The sequence below is a fragment of the Meleagris gallopavo genome, chromosome 3, assembly GCF_000146605.3.
Source record: "Meleagris gallopavo isolate NT-WF06-2002-E0010 breed Aviagen turkey brand Nicholas breeding stock chromosome 3, Turkey_5.1, whole genome shotgun sequence".
NCBI lineage: Eukaryota > Metazoa > Chordata > Aves > Galliformes > Phasianidae > Meleagris > Meleagris gallopavo.
Genome location: NC_015013.2, coordinates 7,986,893 through 8,010,730, shown reverse-complemented (window position 1 = coordinate 8,010,730; position 23,838 = coordinate 7,986,893). Strand labels below are relative to the sequence as shown.

Here is a 23,838-nt window from a genome sequence, read left to right as displayed (position 1 = left end):
GGAAATTCTGGCATAACTGTGGTACATACCTTCAAAATGGTATTTGTAGAGAGTATAAAATAGTTTTCCGGAATGTTCCTATATAGGAATGTCATAGTATTGAATTTATTTACTTGCTACAAACTATACTACTCACTTGTGCTTAATGTTGGTCAGCGTTAGCCTGAGCTAACCCTTCTGTCACAGGAGAAGAGGTGTTAATTCCTTTTCTGTGCCACAGCAGCCCAAGCTTTGACCAAAGATCATACGTACATTGAACCATGGAAACTTACAGGCTTGTAATTAGACATTGTACTATCAACTGTATATTTTTTTTAATTATCAGGTTCAGATGAAACAAGTATCATGTTCTGTAAATATGAAAGTTAATTGGTCACTGGGAGAAGGATCCAGATGTGGGTTTTTGAAGATTTTCTTGGGCTTGGTGGGCATGGAAGTTTTGGTCATTTTATGCAGAGCTGACTTGAAATCTGAACCAGCAGTTAAAGATGAATGAGCTGCAGATCCATAATGACCCAGATATGAAATGGGAAGGAGATTAATGCAGGACATTTGGAAACCAAGAGGTGCCAGTGAAAGGAGTCAGGCTTTATTGGGTGATATAGATGGATTAATTGAGGAAGATTTGTTTGCTTTAGGGCATGACTAGTTGCACTTGAAGCAACACACAGTTTCTCATTTGGAGGAGGAAAGGGAGCACGGTACATGTTTTCACAGAGGACAATGGAAACCTTGTACCTGTGGCATATGGCTGTGGTATTGTTTAGAGCAGGTTACATAAAGATCTGGTTGTACTCCATATACTGTTGATGTTAATCTCTGGGTGTTCCATGTGGGAGATGCCATTAGTGCTGAGGAGCAGGCAGCGATTGCAAGAGTTTGGCTAAGTAGACCTATCTGAGCAAAGAGACCAATAAATGACGTAGGACATGATGATGGCAGTGCTGGGAGACAGAGGGGCCTGGGAATTACTCTGGGAATTGTAACAGAGGTAGAGCTTTGTTAATCCAGAAAACGTGTGGGTAGACTATTTCCAGCAGCAGTTATTTCTCTTTTGGTGCTTCCTGCAAAACTTGCAATACTCTGTGGTTAAACAGTAAGGTAGGATGGACGAAAACTGCATTTTGTTCCTTGGAGAAACTTACATGATAGTATTGTTTCCTTACCTACTGATAGTTCTTGCTGAAGTTCAGTTTTTCCATTAAGATGCCTGCACTACAAGCAAAAGCATCTGTCAGTCTGCAGGGTTAGGTCAAGAAAGATGCACCAGCCTGAATAACAGAAGAAGGAGTTAATGTTTGGTCTTTTTCTCACAAGAGGAAGAGAATGAGTGAACATAGATCAGGTGGACAGCAGTAGCCAAGCATTGCCAAAGCCACATTATGGGCAGTGAGGATCTATCTGATAGGGAAAGGCAGTAAAACATTATTTGTATGTAGAAGAGAATGTCACAAGGGCAGTGTTAATTCACTTAGTTATAATTTTTTGTTATGACTAAGAAGTTCCAGTCCAGATGGGTTTGTTCAAAGAGAGAGTCTGACAATACTTCTGACCACATTTCAAGTTTTTTGAAAGAATGCACATAAAATCCTAGAGACGTGTCCAGTCATTACATTATTCCCATGGGGTATGTTGTAAAGCCACACGAGGGTGAGATTGTTATGAAGTTCCAAACTGAATAATGAGCCTAGACATAAAAATGTTCTGAACAAGATCTATATTAACTCGGTATGCAAGAAGTTTCATTTTCATCTACAACAAAGCATGCATTATTCTTGATACCTAGTTCTGTGTGCCCTGCTGTATCAGCTGTGCAGACAGCTATATCTTGGAGAATTTGTTATCTGTAATGTATTTCTCTTTGCAACCAATCTTGTAACCTCAATGAAGCCAGCTATTGAGGGGGAATAATTTGTGCTGAAGTCAAAAACATGTTCAGCCTGAAAGTGTGTAATAGTCCTTTCTTTATAAGACCATGTGAGAGGATGTACTCTCTGTGTGGTTCATTCTGTGAAAGAGAACTGTTGTAAAAACTTTGCATAAACTTTGGATAAATGAATCCACCTATTCTGAGAAGAGTTACTGTGTGATATTTAACAAAGATAGTGGTGCGAGCGAGCCTTGAAGAGACTTGAAGGCCAAAGATCTACTGATGCTGAGTGTGCTCATGTTGAAAACAAATCCTCTGTTTTGACTATGTCTCTTTAGGATTTGGCTGCAAATCTGAAGGTTTTTTGTACGTTTATCATCTTGAATCTTGAAGCTTCTGTTCAGCAAAAAGCCAGATTTATACACTCACTGAGGTAGGTCACGGTCATTTTTGTGACTTCTATGGAGTGTGTCTGGGAATTGGAGTGGTTTGACTCTCAGAAGTGCTTAAAGAAGTATTTACTAGTGACGAAAGCAATAGTTCCAAACAAAATGAGTTATGCTTCATTTTTCTTTTTTCTCTTTCTTTGCAAACCACTTCTTTTCCTGAAAGCATCGAAACAGCCAAACAGCACTAGTGACCAAACAACATCATTACAAGTAGAAATAATTACAGACATTAGAAAGCCTTCTGATTTCCATTGTAGATCCAGGAAATACATGTGAAATTAAGGTCTGTATTTCCCAAGTTCAGGTATTTATATTTGAGGTTCTGATTTTGGCATTGGCCTGTCCTACTTCTAGCTAACCAGTTTGCTACAGTTTCCTTTGGATGTTTTTCCTGAGTGGGCCTTTTTGCTCTGACTCATGCAGGATAAAGCAACTAGCTGGGGTGCCTGAAAGCAGACTTACAGCAAGGAAAACTGTATCAATCCTAGGCATACTAAAGATCTCCTGTCTTTTACAACTGGTATAACCATTCTCCAGATGGAGCAATGCCTACAGCTTAGAACTGTTTTTTTGTCCTGGTCCAGTTAGACAGTATGTTGCAAGTAGCAGAGAGCAGCTGCTATTAGTTCTGCTGGGGAAAGAACAAAGAGAAATGCAATTCAATGACTAAACAAGAAATCAACTAGGAAGGTGGGAAAACAGAATTTTCAAACAAATCCATTGAAACAATTTTCTTTCAGCTAGTGGGGTAATGTATTGTGGCACATAGACTAACCCCCATAACTGAATATTTTATTGCTGGGCAGACAGGAAAATTAAGTAATTCCATTTGCTTTTGATGCCTGAGTTGACGTTGTGTTAATGCTAAATGTTGTCTTGTGTTATTGCTAAATACTATATTCAAATTTACTTTCAGGTCTTTTCCTTTTAAGATATTGATCAGATATGCCCCTTAGTTTTGTCAGGGGAAAATTACGGATTTTTACATTGTCGTTTACAGCTTATCTACTAGTCTCCAACCCTGCTGTAAGCTTCTCTTAAATTCACTAACAAAATCTTAAAGTATAATACCTAAGTAGGCTTGTGGGAAGGAAAAATGTGTTTACTTTTATTAATAAAACATAGCATATATTGTTTATAGCCAAGAAAAAGCTGTGGAAAACACTGGTGATCTTATCCTACTGCAGTATATTTTCAAAACCCACAATGACATAGCCATTAAGCTATGACATTTCCCCTTTATGTTGAAAATACGTGGTGCCTCTCTGTGCATAGGATAATCACAGGTCCTGGCTTCTGCATTTGTTAGTAGCCTTGTAATATTGGGAATCTCTCTCCCCTGACAGCCTGAATGTCACCTAGCAGTGTGCATTCACCGGAGCAAGTGAACCCACTGATTGGAAGCAAATGCATGGCAGTTCTTGGAGTCTTTGTTGTGTTCTTCTTAAAGCCTGTATCACATTGGGGTTGTGTGACTGGGGGAGATAAGCAGTGATTTTAATTTAATTTAATTATTATTATTTTAAAGTCACTTCTAGGCCTCTTACTGGTGAAAATGCCCTGAAATGTAATGTCCATAAAGCCTCAAAATGTAAGGGGGTAAAGTCAAAAACTCAGAAAAATTAAAAAAAAACAAAAAAATCAAAAGCCTCAAAAGTCTCCTTAAACCAGTCTCATTATTTTGAGGCAAAGAAAAAACTCATGCCTGTTTAATGCTTCAGATTGCTGCCTCTGAGGCTTTCGAGACTGTATTTTTGGGTTGTCTTCATGTAGTGAATTACTTTATAGCTTGTTGGGGGTTTTGGAGGTGGGAGGGTTGTGTTGTTTACATGCTGTGGAATGACTGCAAGCAGTTTCCCAGAGAATATTCAATATCTGAAATTTCAGCCAATTTGATTAGCTGTGAATGCTTGCATATGCTGTGTGGCATTGTTCCAGTTCCTGGATTGAATGAGCGTAACAACTTTGGCAGTCTGCATTTTGCAAAGTACTGATGGTGTCTAGAAGGCACCAGGTTCCCCCATCTCTACTTGCCAAAATCAGAGCAGCAGTCCATGCTTAGGGTGGAACTAGGTGACATTTAAGGTCCCTTCCAATGCAAGCCATTCCATGGAAGCTGATGACGCCTCACTCTTCTTTCTTGGATGGTTGCGTAACTCTCCCCAGTGCCACTTCTTGTGAACATGGGGAGCACTTTGAGCAGCAGAAGAATTGGTTATGTCTCTTGCTGCTTTTTTCCAGCGCTTAATCAGCTGTCAGAGGTAGAACTCAAAGCTGAATTTAAACAGGAGCAACAATGGTAGAGTGGAACTAGGGAGAGATGCAGTGATGAACACAATACGCTTCTGCAGTTAAAAGCTGTACTGTAAACCCTTTAAGTGTGTGTTATTCTTTGAATCCAGAGGGCTGTATTTGTTTGAATCTTTTCTTGTCACTCTTTGGTGTGATTGGCAGCATATCTGTTGAGAGATAGAGTAACAGCCAGGGAGAGGTTTGGCAGGTCAGGAAAGTAAGCAAGCAAAGCTGTCCAGCATATGGAAATCTGCCGCATCGCAGCAGGCAGCTGGGGACAGGCGCTGCTCTCTTAAATTCCCAGAAACCCAAAAATCCCTGGAATTCCTTCAGTGTAACAGAACAGAAATTTGGCCCCAAGGAGTGGGCCCTAGCTATTCAAATCAGGCTATTTGTGGATGTATTTTCTTTTTGGGGGGCACAAATATATGTGCTGAGAGGGCTCTAAATGGCATCACGTGAATGTGCTCTGAAAAGGGGTGGTCCATATTAGAATTAGGTCCATATTGCCCATATTAGAAGCAGCAATGTACTCCTTATTTTGGTTTAGAACAAGTTGCATTTCCTTTTGTTCTTTCAACAGGTTAGTAATTACTGTTGCAGTAATTAGGCTTGATGGAGAGTATATAAGACGATAAATGGTTATTCTGTGCAGTAGTGGGGGGATATTTGGTGCCAAGCTTATTATTTTCAGTCAAAGCTAATTATCTCTATTATAATACATGACTCTCTTTCTTGAATTATGAGTGGGAAACTGCTGAATAGATTTTTTTCAAAGTGCCCTGAACCATGGAGAGAAATGAAAATTAAAAACAATGAAAAGCTTGTTAGACAATGAGAAGACTCATCTGTAAAGCTATTTCTGACAGATTTTTTCCCCCCTCTCTCTTCTCCGCTTGTATAAATATCAAATGCTAATCACGAAATCAATTGCTGCTCTACACACAGTGCGGGTGTAGAAGTTGAGCTGAGGTGGTGGGGGAGCTGTGCGGGATGCGGGATGGCCGGCAGTAGGCCGACCCCTGCCATCAGGGGATTTGCAGATGTTCCTAGCGAAAGCCATCGCGATATACTGGCTACCAAGAATAGCCATCTGTTTTGCTCGTATTTATGACCTGCCCTGGAAATCTGGAGCGGGAAGCTGAGAGCAATGTCATATGGGATTATGCCCGCCGGCTGGTTTACCTCTGGAGATAAGGTCAGCGGAGAGAGTGAGATTTTGATGAGCAGGGCTTGCCTTCACTATGGATGCCACCCCGTCATTCGTGAATAATGCAGCTGTCCCCTCCTCCATTTACATCATGGTTTCAATTTGTAACAGCAACAGGGCCACAGATCTCCTTTCCAGTCCTCTCACCTCACCTCACTCGGTCGAGTCACACCGTAATCTGACGCTCTGGCAAAGCCCATAGTACAGCTTGGCCCCACTTTCTCTCAGCTCCTGACCCCTTGCCTGAGTTCCCTTCCCACAGCCCTGCTCTGCCTTGGTGCCCCATCGGACGGCGCTGGCATGGGCAGATAGATTTTTCCTAACTTTTAGAAACTGGGGTTGAAGTTGAAATCAATTGCTGACAGAAAAGAATGAGCAAAGCTCTCTTGCATGCTTACAAGGCAGCTTTCCTTAGAAATCCTGTGGAGTGCTTTTCCGTGTTCTATGCAGCAGATGTTAGAAGTCAGGGAGACAAGCAGTACAGAGGGGAGCTGAGTTACTAAGACAGATAAAATTTTCACAGCAGTAGTATTTACCTGTCTTCGGTTACCGCCAGGAAGACCACATCAGACTCGCATGGCAGTGCCCATCTGCAGTCTGTGCTGGGATCTGCTTGACTCCTGTCTGAAATTCCATGCTTTGCCTTTACACTGATTTTTTTTTTCCCCAGCAGCCCAGCGTGTCTCGCTAATGCACTGTTTATTGCTCATATAGATTTTATACCTCACCTAAACTGCTTGGTTTTCTGTATTAGTGCTGTTCATACACAGAGCTGGTGTAATTGGGCTGCTGCTTTGAAGATACAGGTATTATTTATGTGAATGTATGGTGTAATACAAACATCTTTCTCAAGGTGAGCCAGGTCGTGTGAACTCTGTGCAGGGAGCTCCATACAGGGAGCTCAGCCTGGAGATTTCTGTGCCTAATGTTGAGTTTTTCATTGCACTGTTTCAAACCTTAGCTCAGGTTAGTGACAGCTCTCAAAAGCTACCTCTGATGGATGAATCAGGAGAGCCATGGCAAAATGTCTTACAAATGGCCAGTGTCCTTGAAATCCAGCTGGATGAAAATGAAAGGTGTGTTTCATCATATTGCTTACAGATCCTTTTAGGTACTAGCCATACGCTCAGTAATAGAAGCAAGAAATTAAAAAGGAATAATAGAGGCAGACGCTATTCAAAGGTGTTGTTTCAATTCTTTTCATAATGCTATTATCAATTAAGGAAGTTGCTGAGTGAGGTAGAGTTTGCATATGTTAGCATTTGATAATAGTTACTCATGTGAAAGAGTGTTATAGGATAAGGCCATGGACTGGCTATAGAGCTAATGGAAACTGTGTAAGGGCTACCAAGGAAACAATAACGTGTAAAGTTTAATCAGTGCACTCAGCTGTATTTTAAATTGCATTTAAATAGGGGAATTAAAAAAATTGGAGAAACATAAGCCTTTTGACTTTCTCGGGGCAAATATATCTATAGTGCAAACAGACAAAAATAGAGACCACTTTCACATAAATCAAACGTGTGTAGCTCTCTCTACTTCATTCCTTGGGTCCAAGAATCACAAGTTTAGTAGCTAATAAGAAAATATTGTAAAACATAGTATTAGTTGATTAGATCTGTTGAGAAGCAAAACTCCAGATGGGGAGCTTTCAGTACCAGAGAGCAGGAACATCCATTAAACCATACACACCAGTAACTCATAGCTGTAATTCTGTATAGATGTGTCTGTAAACTATAATTCAAAAAGCCAAACTAACCCATTTACAGCTGCAGACATCTCAACAGAATAGCTTTAGATGCTGTTAGCCTATTTTTATTTTATGTCTCTCTTTTATAGCGGCAACCTAACTATTTTAAAGTGTATCTCTGTGGGAATTGATGGGTTTTATTATGTACATTTCTGTACTATAAGAACAGGATGATCGATTTTCTTTATGCTGGTTGTTGTTTGTTTGGCTGCATGACAAGGTTGCTATCAACAGAAAGTATGAAGCATGAGGTAATGACTACAACTTAAATGAGAACACTTGTCATACCTGCTTTTTGCTCAAAATGATCAGGGCATAGTCAAATGCCATGTGTGTGCACTTTCATGTTTACAAACTGGCAAGCTTAATGGAAGGTAATCTCTGACATTTCTTAACAGTCTTCCTTGCCTCTGAAACCAAAGATACTCGTATTGTGCTAAACTACTTAAGATCTTCTGAGAGTTAGAGAAAAATGCTAGGTGAACTACATACAGTGAACACTTATTAGAGATGAATTTTAAATTGTTTTACTTATTTATTATGTGGAAGAAATTAAAGTTCCTCCTTCCAGGCACTATTTAAGAAAAATTGTATACCTGCTGTCCTTCCTGTTCTCAGAAGTGCTGGATAATAACCCAGCAGGACTTACGTGAGCAAGCTGATCTGTTTTCGGCTGTAGCATAGAACAGATCATACTGCATAAAGTTGCTTGTAACGTTAGGGCAATCCCACAAGGAAAAGAAGAAGCTATACTGGTGATAAAAAGCATTTACATTAGTCCAGGGCTGCAGCTACAGGTTCTATCATGCATATTTCCCAGCCAGCTGAGAAAGCTACTACCAATAGCAATCTTCTACCTGGAGATTTATTACTGACATCAGAGGTTACTGGCCAGTCTGACTTGTGGCTCAGCATTGTGGGGACCACTCATAAACCTGCTTAACTCAGGACAAATTAGGTGAGCAAAGACTAAATATTTAAACATCTTGAGTAAGTTTTGCTCATTTTACCTGAAAAATACTCACTCTAGCAGGTCAATTTGCTGTATCTTCTGACAGGGGTGAGAAGCAGCTGGAAAGATCATCTTCAGCTGCCATAGCTAGAGCTGAAAAAGGACTTTATCTCTGGCTTTGTTCTGTTCTAGACATACTCTGCATCTGACTAATTCAGTTTTTAAAAGAAACCCACTGAATGCTTACCCAAAGAATTCTGCTGCCACAGCATTCCTGCTAAGAGGAAGAACGAGCTAGAACCTTGTCTTGGTGTGAAAGATAAGATACTTGTTCTGTCTAAATGTCAGGATGCACTTATGTGCTGTGTGAGCGATAAAGCACTGGAACAGGCTGCCAGAGAGGATGTGATCTCCCCTCTGGAGATCTCCAGAAGCCACCTGGATGTGGGCCTGGGCACCCCGCTCTGGGTGGTCCTATGTGAGCAGGGGTTAGACCAGATGAGCTCCAGAGGGTCCTGCCACCCTCAACCATTTTGTGATCCTCTGCAATTTCATATTTGCAACTACTGTTCTAGCCTGGAGTGAAGTGGCTGGGTAGGAGTTGGACAAACTGTGAGAGAATTGCTGCTCAGAGATGAGGACTGCAACATCCAGTGGGCACTACCTTCAAGGTACACCTGAACTTCCTTGGTTGATGAGCTGTGGAAACATGAGGAACAGAAACCATTTGAAGAAAGCAGGGAAAAAAAGAGAAAAGAGATGCTGGATAAACCTAAGTCTGACAGAGGCAAACAATTGAGGACAAATGCTCTGTGAAAAGGCCTTATGTTGTTGCAGTGAACTTAAAGAGAACTTAGACAGGAGATTTTAGTAAGTTGCCATCGTGATCTTAAAATGTTTGTTCCTGGATTCTCATATGTAATAACTGCTAGTTTTTTCTTTCTTCCAGACTGGCTCCTACAATGTTCTAGTAAAGATTATGTAAGTCTTAATTCAGGAAAGACTTAGGGTCCCTCTGTTGGGACCACTTCATAAACAAGGCTCCTAGCTGCATGAGGGCTCCTCGTTTCAAGGCTACACCTGGCACTGCTGCAGAAATGCATGACAAATTGCAATTGCTCTTACTGCCAGAGATGAGCAAAAGACCACCCAGGCATGCTTAAGCTCTCCATTCTGGGCAACTAAGCATGTCCAAAATGTACTGTTGGTGTGGAAACAAACCCTTCAGCCTCCAGTGTCTTTTACAAATACTGGATGTGTTCTGACATCCCCACAGCCACACTTTCCTCCAGTGCTCTTCTGCTCCATACGTGCTGGATCATGAATACTATGGGTCTTAGTCATTCCTTTGTAGATTTACCATTGCTCACTGCTGTGACCCTCACCTCTTACAGGACTTTTTTTGTCATTTCCTGACATACTGTTCTCTAAGCCAGATAGTGGTACATTTACCTCATAATCAAACAAGTGGATCTTTATTCCACAGGTCAAATATACAGAATGATAGCAGCAGGTGAAGAGGTACAGAAATAAGGTTTTTCAGAACTGGAAGTTGTTTTTTAATAGGTTCATGTGGTAGTGCATGGATGCACTGCATGATGGATGGTACTGCAGTTATTAAAATACACATTCTATAGTAATGAAAAATAGGCATAGAAGTGTCTCATATGAACCCAAGGGCCAATGCTTATATAAATTAAAAAATAAAGGGAGAAGCAGTAAGTATGCAGGACTTATAATAACTCAAACAACAGAGTTCTGCATTTCTGGATGTGCTGGAGATTTTCCACAGATACTTCCTATGGAAAGAATTTATGAATCAAAGTACAAGAGTTGTCCAGGGAAGATTGGTCCCACATGGATACTGTTGCTGTTTTAACTCAGCCAGATTTTCTAAACTATTCACTATGAACAGATTGTATTCATAAGTACAGGAAGCATTTGCATTTAGTGTAGCAAAATCAGCTGAAGCAGAAATTAACACACTCCATATAGTGTTTAATCAGAAAACAGAATAGTTGTTTGGTCAGAACAAGACATTTAGAGGGAAAGGATACAGCAAGCCAAGTTTTGTTCTTGGTTGGCATTGCCATGAGAGTGCAGCAGCACAGTTTAGAGCAAAATATATCCAGATGAATTTACTTTGTACTTGAGTTGGCTTCTTGTGAGTTATTTCCTATTTATGAAGAAAGAGGGGGCTGAAACCTGAGGTTTTTTTAGTAGCATAACAAATGGCCAAGACTATTTTATTCAGGGTGGTATTACCTAGTGTACATTTGAGGGAGGAGTTAGATGACGGGAGGGAGGAGTTAGATGAGTTTTTCAGCTTTCTGGATATTCATATTTCATATTTCTACTTTCCCTTTTCTCTTCAAGAAGTCCAAAGCAGTACCATTCTCAGAACAACTTCTGACCTGAGACTGTGAGGTTGGAACCAACCTCAGCTCTTCTAGAAGCAAATAGGGTAAGAAAGGATTGGGGATTCTCAACACTTTGCATTCTCAACACATTTAGTAATCCACATGATTGCAACTCAAGACTAAAAACAAGACTTGGAGTTCTCTTTAAATTATCTTCCCCAGCATGAAAATTTTGTAACCAGCTTATCTGTATTAGGGTTGTACTTGTTTAAGTTCATTAGATAACACATCTACACTTGGAAGAAGATTAAGGTTGGGCAGAAATGCTACCAGTGTTTCATCATGTTTATGCAAATCCTTTTTCTCTAGAAATATCTTGAGTACTAGAAAACTGTTGTTTCACAGCTGTATCCTGGACTGATTCAGTGAAGTGCATGATACTTTAAAGCTAAAGCTTTGGAAAAGTAAATTCCTGATTTGAATTTTAGGAATTGGTTTAACTGGTGTTCCCATTGTTGCAAAGTATACTGTTCAGAGTTGTAAAGCAATGTGGAGAGTCATGTTCAGGAATTCAAGAGAAAAGAGTATTGGGATTGGCAGAAGTTTCCTTGCAGTCACGGGAGCTGGGGGATTCAGCTCTGCTAAGTTCTGGCTCCTCATCCACCGTGGAGCTGATCCCTAATGTCCCTCTTGCTGATCTTCCTAGGGAAGAAAATTTTTATCTCTTATCTCAAGGGCTGCATCCTTTTAAATCCATGGGATATCTGTGAAGTTCTTAACAAAGCTTTAAGAACTTTTCCATTGGTTTCTGGGAATGCTGAGCAGTGGCTGGGTATGACCTCTGAAGTTTTCCTGGTGCAGAAGCAAATGCATTTCTCTAACAGTGCAAGACTATCATTGGTGTGCCAGTCTAATGTTAATGCAGTTTGTCCAACACTGAACGCATGCCACAGGCTCTTAGTTTAGATCTGGGTCTTCAAGAACCCTTCAGAGCTACATAGAACCAAGCATGTTTAAGGAATTTTTGGAGGAGGTGGTTCCTAAGGACACCTGGGAAAGCGTTCTTAGGAACATAGGGATGGTAACTCTTTAATACACTTTTCTGAGAGCACAAGAGCTCTCCATCACCCAGTATAAGAAATCAAGCAGAGGAGGTAGGAAATCAGCATGGCTGAACAAGGACCTGCTGGTCAGACTGAGGAATAAGAAGGAAAAGTACAGACCGTTGAAGCAGGGATGAGTACCATGGGAGCTATGCAGGGATGCTGTCTGGACATGCAGAGATGGGATCAGGAAAATTTAGATGCACGTGTAACTGAACTTGGCAAGGGATATGAAAAAACAGTAAGGGATTCTTTACATACAATGGTCAGAAGAGACAGGCTAAGGAGAATGTACCCCTCTGATAAATGAGGAGGGAGAACTGGCTTCAACAAACATGGAGAAGGCTGTGGTATTCAGTGAGTTTTTTGCTTTGGTATTCACTGGCAGCCAGGCTTCCCATACCTCTCATGTCCCTGAACCTCCATGAGGAAACAGTGGGAAGCAAAATCCCTTCCACTGTAAGAGTTTGAAACTGCCACATGAGGCTGGATGTGTATCAGTCTATGGGGCCAGACAATATGCATCCTAGGGTCCTGAAAGAACTGGCTGATGTGGTTACCAAGCCACTCTCCATCATATTTGAAAAGCCATGGCTGTCAAACAAAAACCCTAGTGACTGAAAAAAGGGACAAGGACAAATAACTCCCAATTTTAAGAAAGGGAGAAAGGAAGACCTGGGGAACTACAGGCTGGTGAGCCTCATACTTGTGCTTGGGAAGACCACAGAGCTGATCCTCTTGGAAGAGATGTTAAGGTACCTGTGATACAAGGAGGAGATCTGAGACAGCCAGTGTAGCTTCACCAAGAGCAGATCATGTCTGATCAGTCTGGTGGCCTTCTGTGATGGAGTGATGGCATTGGTGGGCAAAGGAAGGTCAACTGATGTCATCTATCAGGACTTGTGCAAGGCCTTTGACAAGGACCCACATCATATCCTCATCTCTAAATTGGAGAGATATGGATTTGAAGGCTGGACTAGTCAGTGAACAAAGAGTTGGTTGTATGGTCACAGCAAGACAATTGTGGTCAACATATCTATGTCCAAGTGGAGGCTGGTCATGAGTGGTGTCCCCTGGGAGTCTGTCGTGGCAGCAGTGCTCTTCAAAATCTTTATGAATGATATAGACAGTGGGAACGAGCGCACCCCCAGCAAGTTTGCTGGTGACAGACCAAGATGAGTAGTGCAGTTGATAAAATAGAAGGAAGGGATGCCATTCATAGGGATCTCAACAGCCTTGAAAAGTGGACACATGAGAGTTGAATGAAGTTTAATAAAGCTAAGTGCAAGGTGTTGCACTTGAGTTGGAGCAATCCCAGGCATGAGTGCAGATAGGTTCCTTGAGAGCAGCCCTGCGGAGAAGGACTTGTGAGTCCTGTTGGATGAAAAGCTGTATATGATCCACCAGTGCAACTCAGGAAGCCAACAGTATCCTAGGCTGCCCCTATCAAAAGGGGGTGGCAGCAGGGAGAGGGAGGGGATTGTCCCCCTCTACTCTGCCCTCGTGAAGCTCCATCTGGAGTACTGTGTCCAGGCCTGTGGCCCCTGACACAGGGAAGATATGGAGCTTTTGGAGAGGATCCGGAGGAGGGCTATGTAGATGATCAAAGAGTTGGAGCATCTCTTCTATGAAGAGAGGTTGAAGGAGTTGGGCTTGTTTAGCGTGGAGAGGACTCCAGGGAGACCTCATTGTGGCCCTCCAGTACTTGAAGGGAGCTTATAAATGAGAGGAGGACCAACTTTTTATATGGGCTGATAGTGATAGGACAAGGAGGAATGGTCCTAAATTAAAAAAGGGGAAATTTAAGTTACATGCCGGGCAGAAATTCTTTACTCAGAGCGTGGTGAGGCACTTGAACAGATTGCCTAGGGATGTTGTGAATGTCCCATCCCTGGAGGTGTTCAAGGCCTCTGCAACCTGATCTGGTGGGTGTCTGCCTTGTCCATGGCTGAAGGGTTGGAACCAGATGATCTCTGAGGTTCCCTGCAACCCATTCTATGTTTCTATAGAAACTTAATGTTAAGGGGAAACATAAGGATATACCTCTACCTTCCTGTGTTTGATTCTACCCTCCTCTTTGATTTTCACAGCCACCCTGAGAGCTAGAAGAGAGCAGCAGTGCACAGTTTTTGCATAGTCTGGAAAACAAGGTGACTGGTATTGAGAGGAGCACTGCAACGTGTGCTTCAACAGTCTCCCAGCTCTCCGTCTGGATATCTTTTCAAAACAGGGTTTTTGCATGCTGGCACAGCGCTGTGAAGAAGTGTGCACTGCCGTTGCAGTATGCTTTCTGAGACATATGGAAATATTTCAGTTCCTCAGTTTTCTCACTCTAGCATCTATTGCAAAAAAGAAAAAAAAAAAAAAAAGGAAGTTTGATAAGGTAGTATTTAGTTATTCTTTCTGCATGAGAAACAAGCAAAGCATCTACTGTTAATCATGGATGTTTAAAAACCATAAACTTGTTGTCCGTGTTTGCTAGCAGTTGGGGAAGAAAGTTGATCTTTCCTAAAAGCACTGAAGCAGATGCAAGCAGTGTGAATGCCAGAATATCCCTACAAATTCTCCTAACATGAAACAGTTTTGGACAGTTCAGGACATCTGGAGTGAATATGGAAGAGGGAAATGAAAAATTTCTTGAATGTACTTAAAGGCTGAAATAGAATCACAGTGGCGTAGACATGCAGAAACCCTGAATGAAATACACACATGGATATGGCAGAACGCTTAAGAGGAAGTCAGCCTGCTAGGAGCAGAACTATTTTTAGTCTTCTAATGAAGAAAGCAGCTGTATTTAAGAAAGCCAGTCACTCACTGCTTGGAAAATCAGCTGGAACTCTTTCTGGGTCCTGATGTTCTTGGTTTCAAGAGGAAAATCTTATGTGTAAGCTCTTTCAGCCCTCAAGAACCTTAAATGGCAGTCATCTTGGGTTTTGAAGCACAGTTGGGAGCTTCTTGGGAACGTATTCACAGACTTCTGTTGGAGCCCATGATCACTCTGCGGTGTTCAACCACTCCTGGAATGAGCACTTCTTTAGGAGAGAGCGAGGATCCAGCAAAGTCCTCTGAGATGTGCATTGAGCACAGCATTGAATTGTGCTTTTTTTGTTGGTTCTGTGCTCTGCTGCTTGTTATACAACTTTTATTTCCGTTCTTAGTTTTCCCAGCGGTAATGGGGAGCAGCAGTTTATCCAACGTGTTGTAAAACCTGTCTTTTCTTATCTGTGTAGTGCGTGTGTTAGGTGTGGGGATGGAGCAGAGCCACTTCATTTTGCTGCCCTAGTGAAACTGGAAGCAAAATTGTGAAAACTTGCTATTCTTTGTTATGTACCTTCTTTATACAGAATAGCTCTTTTGTAAGGCTTTTTTAGTGTAAAAATATAGAGATGTCTTTTTCTGTCATATTGCTGACTTAAACAAATGCTCGAAGTGAATTATGTGTATTCTGGCTGTGACAGGAATGGACAATAGTTATCTCAAGGTCAAATCCATTGAATGTGCTTGCAGAAAGTAAAAGAGACAGCTTGATTTTCTGCTGGGTTGAGAAATCATTTCTGAATCAGTTAAAGTAGATGCATCACAAAAGGCTGTATTTAGAGGAAAGGGATTTATGCTTAACCTAAGTGTCAGGGAATTGTAACTGAAGTCATCTGCATGAGATAGCTGTGCATTTTCAATGAGAAGATGGGCTTAGTGAGGAAGTAGTTTTGGAAACCTTCTGCAGAAGGTCTTTCAGTTTTTAGCCGCTGGTCAGCACCATCAGAAACAGGACAAGATCCTAAAGGCAAGACAAAGGTACAACAGGGCTCTGAGGCCTGCAGGTGTTCCTTTTGCTGGACAACTTCAGTGGATTCCTTTGGTCACTTCCAGCTCCCAGCCTTGCATTTGGAGCCATGTCCCTTGCTTGCCTGTCCTAGGTTTTCATGCATGCAGTGTCTCATACAGTGGGGAGAGTGGGCAGGAACGAAGGGGTTGTAAGCTACAGGAACAATGTCCCAGTCTCTCTTTTTTCAGTAAGACCACAGCCTGGGGAAGAGATTGATGCTCCCAGCCATTTGTTTGTCCCCCACCATTTGCCTCTGCAGATCTCACAGCAGTCTCCTGTATGATCAGTCCCTAGATCTCTGCCTGCTTAAACAATATCATTTAAAAAAATAACTTCTGTTAGAAGATGGGGAAGATCATTCCAACTGAATTTCATAAGGAGCAATTATGTGAGTATTTACTCTGGCACACACCGGGCAGCTTGGGGACAGTGACAGGCAGCTGGCGGGGCTTGGAATACAGAGTCCCTCTGTCTGACCCAGGGCAGTAACACATCTGGCTACAGCCTCTGTTATCTGCTGCAAGTACCTGAGGTTTACAGCTGGTTTCAGCAGAGCCTGTTTTGCATAAACCACTTCTATTTTCCCATTACTCATATGTCCTTTTGTTAATAACATAATGTAAATAATTCTGGGCTGGATTTGGCATTCATTTAAACAGGTGTAACACTAAAGCAGCCTTAATTGGTTTCAGTGTTTCTGGCGTTCTTTCTGGCTGCACTTTCTAAAGGAGTTGACTTGCTTTTGAAGGCTTGTTACCATAATTCACCCATCAGTCTGCTGCTTTTAATGTTAATTCAGTTTCAGAGGAGGCAAGACAAAATGTCTCAGGCTGCATCCTCAGGTTATTCTCTGCGTGGACAGTGTTTTCACTGGATGCAGTGGGCTTCTGTGAAGGGAGGCCTGTGATATTTTTAGTCCTCAGGAATCTGTAAAAGTGAAAAAATGATTATCTGGTTTCTGTATAAATACCACATCCAAAGCACACCTGTCTTCTGCCATGTGGTCCAGCTAATTGGTTTTTGATCTATTTTTACTGTTCTTAGCTGAAAGGCATATTATTTTTTTTTGTTAAGTTTCACAGAAAGCTGTAGAGCTGTTTTAGGGTTTTGTAGCTGTGAAAAATAGCCATGGTTCTGTTTTTTAAAAAGCATTCTCAAGGAATAATTACAATGATTGAGCATGTTGCTTAAAAAAACCAGAAGCGTGTACATTTTTCATAGCTACACAGCTCTAAAACGGCTTTGTGGGTTTCTTCACAGATTCAGGAAACTTAAAAATAAAAAGGAGCAAATCTATCTGTGAGCTTGGCAACAACTGAAGTTTATATTTCACAAGTATCTGAAAATGGGTTCCTCCCCATTTGCAGACGCATATGCCAAAGTTTTAAACTGACAGCGCAAAGTTTATGCTGCAAGCTTTGTGAGGGAGCAAAGCAGCATTTTTCTGCTCTCTGCCATCCTGCAATTTGCATGGCCAGTTGGGTAGTTATTATTATTGTTTATGAATTCCTTGCCTTGAGGTTGTGCGTAACAGCGAGTCGGCATTGTTGAACTGGGAACTGTAGACATGCAAATAGCAGAAAGGTTGCCCCTGCTGCTAAACTTTTGGCAGTATTTTGTATTCCATTCTTGTCTGTATTAAAACACAGAATGTACTGAATGGGCCAAACTCTGAAATCCTTATTTGGTTATTATGAGGAGAGAGAAAAGGCTGTGATTCATTAGGAAGGGGATGAATAGGAGACAGCGGAGAAGGTCTATGAAAGATAGTTGGGGAGCTGCTGTTCCCTTGTCCCATAACCCAGCAACACAGGAATCATCTGAGCGTGGCGAGGTGGCTCTGTCAGGAGTGATGCATGGGATATTCCTCACGCTGGAACAAACATAGGAGAGAGGCTGCTGCAGTATGGTGCAGCTCAGCACCGTGCAGGGTTAATGGAAAAGGGAAGCCCTGGAGAGCTCCTGGTAGAAGCTTGCCACTGCAAAGGTGGCCTGGGTGAAAATTGTTGCATGGATGCTCCTAAACAAATTATTCAGAAAGACTGAGGTTCTTTGTTTTTAATTCTAATGGAAGGCTAATGTATCTGGAGTTGTGTCTTGGGTCAAGCCAAAGCAGTGCGGACAGGGGAATGAAAGCTGCAGTCAGAGCAGGCTCCAAGTGACAGTCTACTAATCCCACATCCGTGTTTCGCCTGGAGCAGCAGGAGTTACAGATGTTTGCTTGCATCATTGCAGTGCAGTCTCTGATGATGGTGGTTTGTGTTGTTGTAATCCCACAGAAATTATACTTTGGCTTCAGTACTGCGGCTTGCCCGGGCATGGCTGATCATTATCTGCTCTTCAAGATTAGTGCTGTGAACTTCATGGCAGAGGAGAATGAATTTGGGGCTGGGCCTCCAAGACTACAGCATAAAAAAGCTGTTGGCTTTATTCCCCCATAGTGACAAGCAGAAAAGGAAGCAGAGAGCCATGCACAGCAGCTAGTTTGCTGGGGGTACGTTCAGGTACTGAACCAGCTGCACAGCCCACCACAGTGCTGATAGGCAGCCTTTCAGCACAGGCCTGAGTGCCACAAATGGCATCGAGAGGAGAGATCCTCATTCCCCCTGCTTCTCTTTATGTTAGAGAGAAGCTGGGTGCTGCTGCATGGGCTGCGCCACTACCTGTGAGGAGAGGAGGTTTGCTGCGGCCTGCAGAGCGCTCTGGGCACTGTGCAGCTGTCTGTGTGCAGTCACAAAGTCTCTTCTCATTTTGCAGAGATCAGAGGGGACAGACATTTAAATACTAGCTCAGCTATTTAAACCCTGTGGCAACACCAGTCTCCTTGGCACAGAGTGTTGCATCTAACGATAAGACGCTCAGTCAGTCGGCTGGTGACCCTCACGGCACTGTAAGAAATACACGGATAATTTCAGTGCGAGGGACAGGAGGAACAGAACTGATGGTAAGTTTTACGACGATTGCTAATCTCAGAATCTGCCAGCAACCTGTGCTGAGAGATCTATGCTGTCACTCTCCAGTAAACTCTGTTTTCCCAGTGGCTTCCAGAGGATTCATGGAGAAGTGGTACTGCAGATGATAGAGTGACATAAAAAAACCCCCATCTCTTCAACAAAAGCTTTATGCAGGAAAATGTTTTCTGGTAAATAATTACATTTTTGTCCGCTAGATGGCTTCTCCCTTCCCCCCCCAACCTGTGGCCCGATAGGGTTACATGTAGTTGATTTTACATGTGGTTGATTCAGATTGCTCTATCTAAAGCAGTATTATCTGAGGCTTAATTCAGACACTGGTAACACTTTGCTCAAAAAAAAAAAAAAGAAAAAGAAAAAAATCTAATTAAGTACAGCATACAGGGCTTATGTATCCTGTTATGTAAATTTTCCTACTTGGAGCAAAGTCTCCTGTACGTTGGCACAAAGAAGAATTCAAGTTAAGATGTTTTTAGCAAAAATGTTGGCCAGCAAACAATGTTTGCTTATGATATGAAGTTATTAAAGATCATAGAGCACATTCTGTGGTTATTAAGTCCTCAACACTGACATTGAAAACTAATGCAAAATCTTCCAGACCTTGTTTTGGTTTGACTGGGGGATTTTAGGAATCGGAAATAGAGGAGTTGTCCCCCCTTACCCACCCATCCTGTAGTATAATATTAATTAATGATGTTTGGAAGCAAATTTAGGTTCTGCAATTACTGTAATTAAGTGAGACAGATGGGATAGAACTCTGCATTATGTGGCTTAAGCCAAATCAAATGGAGTGCAAAAAAAGAAAAAGATTAATTTACATTATTTACATAGAGGAAAGTCTCTCTTTGAGTGACTGTGTGAGTCCCAGGGACCGCTGAGGTACCAGCAGGGCTGTTGTGTTTCTCAGGTGAATGAATAAGACAGTGGTCCAGGGAAGAGCAATCTGAATTAGGGTATGACGAATACTGAAATAATAGTACATTCCAGCAAACATTATTATTTTTTAGTAATTATTTTCATTGAAAAAGCATAACGTAGTGGAATAAAAAGAATACTCACCAAGCTGACATTCACCATTTCACTGCACAAAATAGAAGAAAACTGGTGCAGTTTTAGATCAGTGAAAAGTTCTCAAGAAATGTACCTGCAAGATTGATTTGGGAACTCACCCCTGCATGAAGGCCAGACAACTTCTGTCATAAACTATTACTGTCCTCCCAAGAAGCTCAGTCCCTTGCTCCTACCAGTTCTGGGGACTTCCTGCAAGGAAATGGCTGCGGGACCGTGCTTGGAGATACAGTTCCTTGGTTCATTTAATAGTCAGTAAGTATCTGCTCAGGGCGAAGCTCCCATTTCTAGTTGTTGAACAAGAGCAGGCCTTTCTTTTCCTGTCAACTTCCTGGTAGCCACATGAGAAAAAAGTACGTTCTCATTTCAGCATCTCTCGCTCTCCTTGCTTTTCTGAAGAGGAAACAAGCAAGCTATTTCTGTTACTCATCCTTTCCTCCAGCCTCCTTCTTTCAGGATCTTTATCTCCTGTGAATCATTCCAGTGTCCGTTCCTGCCTCTGGTTCCAGCTTTCACAAGCTTCAGCATGAAGTTAAGGGGCTGCTGGGCTGCTCTGTGCAGCACACGGACCCCCCAAGAGATCAGGATGTCCTCTCAGTAATTTCATTCGGTGCTGGGATGGAGGAACAGCACAGACACAAGAGCTGCTTCTCTGCAAATTCAGCAAGCCAGTGTTGCAACAGTTTGCATTGGGTATGAACTTGAAAAAGTTATTTTGCTACTGTGAGTCTGATTTTTTTTCTTATTAAAGCTTAGATTCTGTGGGAAATAATGACTGAGACCAGTGTCCGCACTTGCCAGGAAAATCTTGCAACTGAAAAGCACCTGAGAGGGTTTTTAAGCCCCATTTGACTAATCCCAGAAGGATTAGCATTTTTTTTATCAGTGCCAACACAAGAAAAACTCACGTACTTTAAGCTGAAGGATACATATATATGGGTGTTGCTGAGCTAAGGTTATGAAGATCATGGTGTATAAAATCCAGGTACACTCATGGCCTTGGGGCATGGAGAGTTTCAGGCTAAGCCAGCTATTGTGCTACTTGTCTCTTGAATGAATGAGATGGAGGGACATGCTCTTTTGGCTCCTGAGTGAGATGACATAGTTTGGCGTTCTGAGTGTAGGAAGTGTAAAACACTAAATTAGGACTGTAAATCCAGTGGTGGTCAGCTAAGCAAGTTGGTTAGAAACATTAGTGGTGATACATATGCATAGGTTTTTGAACCTCTTCTGCTTTCAGTTCCACCTGTATAAGTTTTGACTTCCTCGACTTCCCACATCAGGCTTATTTCAGTGCTCTTTGGGGCAGAGAAGAGGGCAGAGAAGGAAGGAGAAAGGTAAATGGAACCAAAATGCATCCTCCAGTTTTGCTATATGTACTGCATGTTCCTTTCCACATGTTTCAACCATCTAGCCAGGTAGAGCGTGATCCTCTGGACCAACAGGAACTGTGAAGCCACATTAAAAACCAAGCAGTAGTAGTTGAGACTTCTGCAGTAGCATCAGTGCTATAGAGATGTTTTTAGGGAAAAGCTTCTCTTGTACAGAAATGTGTGTGCTAATGAATGTGCAGTGGTAACAGTCTCAGTTTTTATATCTCTTCTCCTGTCTAGCTATCTGCCAGTCGTAAGTTGAAGAGACCAAGCAAGGTTCTCCAACCCCAACTAGAGTAATCCAGAAACTATACCATTGAAAACATTTGGGTTTTTTTGTTGAAAAAGGATAAAAGTCTCAACACAATGTAAAAATTGCTTGGGAGGTGATGTGTGGGTTTCCTGTCTCGGTGCTGCAGGTATCTGGCATGTTGTGAAGTCTGAGCACTTATTAGGTGCAGTGGGAGTTGGGAAGAGCCAGGTCATGCTGTTTTTGAACTCCCTGTAACAGCAAATCCAAAAGGCAGTAAATAATATCTTAGCACTCAGTCCTTACCTGTGCTGATCCCATGAAATTCAGGATAAGGGAGCAAAGATTGAACTAAGCCACCTTTAATCCATCTTCAATCTTAGCATTGGCCAAAGATCTCCTTTAACTGCAGTTTATTAGAGTACTGCAGCTCTTGTTCCAGCAATCCCAAGCGTGCTCACAGTGAGTCTTCAGTTGGAGGTGGGCAGGTTGCATACAGATCAGCAATGTTCATTGCAGCTCTCCTGTGCCACTGTTGCACCTCCATAAAGATCATGCTAAGGTCCTTTCATCTCACTGTGCATTCCCCTCTCTCTCTAGGCCAAAGAAAAATGCTCTTTACCACCTGGAAACCTGTCACAGTGATGCGAGTAACCCAAACACAACTCTGCAAAGGAAATATGGATTCAATTCCTTTTGTGTATCTGAGATACTGCTGCTGAACCTGTGCTACGAAAGGTCAGGGACAAGAAGAAGTGAGCAAACCACAAGTATTCTGTAACACAAGGCCAAGAAGTTGTGCACGTCTCTGGAAATAAATTTGGTGCCGGGCTAAACAGAAGAGGGCTTGCTGAAATTTTTCTCTGTCTTTTCAGTTGAGACATGGGCTTCCAAAGCCGAACACAGCCCTTCAGATTCGATCTCATGCTGATGTGGGTGAGGAGCGGCTTTGCGGACCTGACCAGGCACATGGGCTCTTGGCTAGATCAGAGACCTTCCCCAGCCGCAGTACCTGGATGCCAGGCACACCAATGGGCTGTAGCTGCCCTGCCCTATCACATCAGCTTCGTGAACACAGCACTGCCTTGCTGGTGTAGGGCTCCCTTTAGCACCACAGAAAGACAACTATGTTTCTTCTCAGGATTTGATGGGATCCAGGGTTGCTTACATCCTAATGATCAGCCATGAAAAACGTGAGTGACACATGCCTGTTATGAATTAGCATATGCCGTTAGTTGAGCCTTTGAATGTGTGTTTAATTTTCAGTTAGATGCTTAATTACTGTGTGACCTGTTTAACATTTCAGACTCATTCCTTTTAAAGACTGGGAAAAAAAAAAAAAGAAAAGAAAAAAAAGGGAAGAAAAAAAGTTACATCCAAGCTGGAATGAGAAATACAAAAGAATTTTTCTGTACCATTTTAAAAAGGTTTATGAACAAATTTCTTTTCAAAGTGGTTTGCTCTCAATCCTAAAAAGACATCTGCCAGCAGCTGGCTGGGAAAATGCTGAAGTTAGTCTGAAAAGTAATAAAACTCGCATGATGTGAAACTGCACAATGCTGAGCCCATTTGTAACCACAACTAGATTTCCTTGTCATTCTGGAAAAAAATGTGAGGTGTCTGGGGGTTTTCTATGTTGCAAATTTTCTTAAAGGGATTTTCTTTTAGGAAGGCAGCACAGAAGGGATTTTTGTTGGTTAGTTTTCAGTCAAAACTTCGTGATAATGGGCAAGCAATAGGATTTTGGCAGGGAAGTATCACATCCTGCATTATAGAATGAGTTGTTCCCTTGTTATGCACCAAGTGAGAGCCCTTTCTGGATTTATCCATTTTTCTATGTGTTTGCATAGGAAGTCATTACAGCACCTTTTTAACTGATAAAGCTTGCACACTGTTGCATGTTTCTGCATGTCTTACAGCTCCCTGGACAAGCTATTGATCCGGTAAGTTGCTCTAAAGAAGCAGAAAGTTGTTCTTTTGCAGTTTCATGGGTGAGACGTGAGCCTGGTTGCTATTCCACAGCGTCCTGGCTCTCCTCTCCCTCTTTGCACAGAGCACGCTAACTTCAGAAATGACTTGCTCCTTTCTATTTGAGATTGCCAGCCTGACACATCACAGGGGAAAAAAGAAAAGGAAAAAGCACAACTTCTCAGATGGAGGAAACACAGTCCTTTTCCTTGTAGGAGTCAAAAAAAGCGATGCTTGCCCAGCTCTGCCGTTTCCATGTTGCTTTGAGTGCTAAAAATGTTGCACACGTGTTACGTTGGGGCGTTATTCAGGGACTGCATATTCATTCAGATTCAGGTAACCATTGACCAGAAGCAAGGTTAAGTCGAGCCTGTTTAAAAATTAACCCATTAAAA

At 42.1% G+C, this 23,838-nt stretch overlaps 1 long non-coding RNA gene across 2 annotated transcripts in view; it reads left to right on the top strand.

The window, feature by feature from the left end:
• Positions 1-23,838, top strand: part of LOC104910097 — a 122,454-nt gene that overhangs the window by 72,413 nt on the left and 26,203 nt on the right. Inside the window, exons 5-6 of one of the 2 annotated variants that reach the window (XR_004159129.1) lie at positions 22,076-22,213; positions 22,351-22,668. This is a non-coding gene — a long non-coding RNA (uncharacterized LOC104910097). Of the gene's footprint in view, positions 1-22,075; positions 22,669-23,838 lie in introns of both variants that reach the window. The other variant, XR_002112955.2, reaches the window with a different exon arrangement.